At 35.5% G+C, this 2,586-nt stretch overlaps 1 non-coding gene across 1 annotated transcript; it reads left to right on the top strand.

Annotated features, from left to right (window-relative positions):
* The first annotated feature begins 2,015 nt into the window (after positions 1-2,015).
* Positions 2,016-2,122, top strand: LOC121216880 (small nucleolar RNA R71). Its single transcript, XR_005913089.1, has one exon. It is a non-coding gene; the product is annotated as a small nucleolar RNA R71 (small nucleolar RNA).
* The last annotated feature ends 464 nt before the right edge of the window (positions 2,123-2,586 follow it).

Genomic DNA, 2,586 nt, shown 5'->3' on the forward strand with positions numbered 1-2,586 from the left:
GTGCTTAGGTCAAAAGTTGACCCTTTATTTAATGAAATAAATAAATAAATTCTTCTGGCTACTTAGAAAAATATTTTTCAAAAAATTACATTAAATTAAACTCTCAAGAAAGACTGAAGGGTTCACAGATGGTCCCACTTAATTCTCAATCTCTTAGACAAAATTTTAATTAATGTAATGATCCAAAAAAAATTTATCTAAGTCTGTCATTTTATTCAAATGAGAAAAAAATTGAAAATATAAAATAAGAATAGAGAAAGTGAAGAGAACTCCCTCCATCTTATTCAGAATCGTCATTGGCCGAGACAGTGTCAAAGGGCTATATATCATACCAACCATACTCGTTTAGGAAGTAATCATACTCTTGCCTAACAAATTTGTCCAACATTTGATTTGGGAAAGAAAAAGGGAAATGATCTTTTCTGGTGGCCTTGTTTAACTTCTTGTAATCCATGCAAATCCTCCAACTTATGACTCGAATATCTACAATAATCCATCCGACACCCTTCTTATGTTTTTCCAAAACAATAAGTGATTCTTTTTCTTTATTCTTGGTGAACTCAACTGAAATCATGATAGGTAAAGTCAGAGATAAACCCAAATAATCATATTTCAAATGAGGAGGCAAAATTTTCATTTCCAATTCATTTGGCTTTTCAATCAACACTTTTGGTTGTGTGTACTCCAGAGATAATAACTCTAATGGTTCAAGTGGAACTTCCTACGTGAATCCTTTCATTTTAGCTTCTAGCAAAGCCAAACATTCCTCGTCTTTATCATCACTCGGCGAATTTGCTAGCATAATGCATTCTAACGGATCATCTAGAGAATTGAGCTCCAATTTTGTAGAAGTCAGTGATTCCATCTTGGAAATAGCATAGCAGTCTTCAACTACATTTGGGAATTTAGCAACATCTAAGTCATTAAAAGTCACCTCATCATCAAAAGTTTCTTTCAATTGAGTATCTTGTTGCTACTTCTGGAATCGTTGAGGATAAGGAAGTGGTGGAATCTTAGCTTTAACCAGATAACTTTTCTGTTGAAATTTTTCTACAGCTGACGAGGTTGTTAGATAACCAAAACTGACTAGTTTAGATTTTACCTCATCAAGGATCACCGAGTTTGACTTCTGTGAAATAGGAGTTTCAACACTCTGTTGAATTTCCTCTTTGTCTTGAGCACAACAGGCTCATCTTGAACCTCAACCACCTTGGGCTCCAATGTCTTTCCACTTGGCAAAGTGACTGCTTTGCAATGTTCATTGCCCGAAATTCTCAGATTTTCTGTGCCGCTCGGCCAAATACCTTGGGATCTCCTTTTAAGCTCATTGGCTAGCTATCCCACTTGGTTTCCTAAATTCTTCAATGTTTATGCTTGGCTTTGGATTAGTTCATCATTCTTTGCTATGTACGCCTTCAGCAAACTCTTAAGATTACTTGAATATTCAGTTGGTGGGGGTTGTTACACTTGTTGAAAATATTCTGGTGGATAATTTGGTCGAGATGGCATAGAAGAGTCGTTATGGTCCGCCCATTGATTACTCTATGGAGAAATTGGATGATTCTTCCATGAAGAGTTGTAATAATTTGATTGTGGACCATTCCAATTTTGCTTTCCCATGTAATATTTTGAATCTTGATTCGATGGGCAATTTTTAAAGAAATGGCCATCTCCACAGCATTCAACAAGAAATATTTTTGAACTGGTTCGACTGCTGACTTGTCAAATTACCATTGAAATCATTAACAATTATGTTCTTAAGAATAGAATACATAGAGGATACCTAGGCTACCAAAGAAGCAAATCTGTTCGTTTCATGTACTTCAACTACTCATCTTTCTGAGGTTGTTCGGTTAGTTGGCCACTGATAGTTATTATTGGCAATTCTTTCAATAATCTCATAAGCATCATTGTAAGACTTAGAAAGAAGGGCTCCACTTGCCAAAGCATCCACCATCATTCTAGTATGAATATTAAAACCAATATAGAAAGTCTCCATTTGAACACAATAAAGAATGCTATGATGAGGGCATTTTCGTAATAACTCCTTGAACTGCTCTCATGCCTCATATAAAGATTTTTCATCAAGTTCCTGAAATGAAATTATTTCATTTCAAATCTTGGCAGTCAGAAATGGAGGAAAGTATTTCATTAAGAAACGTTCAACTAACTCTTGCCATGTAGTTATGGAACGGAACAGTAACGAGTTTAACCACGCTCGTGCTCTATCTCTTAAGGAGTATGGAAATAATCTTAATTTCAAGGCGTCTTCGATCACCCCGACTAGTTTGAATGAGTCACTCACTTCCATGAATAGTTGAATATGAAGATATAGATCTTTAGTAAGCATCCCACTAAATTGATCTATATTTTGCAACATTTGGAACATGACTGGCTTTAATTCGAATTGCGGTGCCTCAGTTTCATGTCTCACAATACTCAGATTGAGCCCGTTGAATAGTCGAATGACATATTGTCGAATGACACAGTTTTTATCATTGGCAACAATGATCAGATTGTGAGTATTATAAGCGAATACTCCTCCTTGATTTTGGCTTTGATATTTGAAATCATCTCTTCGATCCT

Source organism: Gossypium hirsutum, chromosome A02 (assembly GCF_007990345.1).
Source record: "Gossypium hirsutum isolate 1008001.06 chromosome A02, Gossypium_hirsutum_v2.1, whole genome shotgun sequence".
Classification (NCBI taxonomy): Eukaryota; Viridiplantae; Streptophyta; class Magnoliopsida; order Malvales; family Malvaceae; genus Gossypium; species Gossypium hirsutum.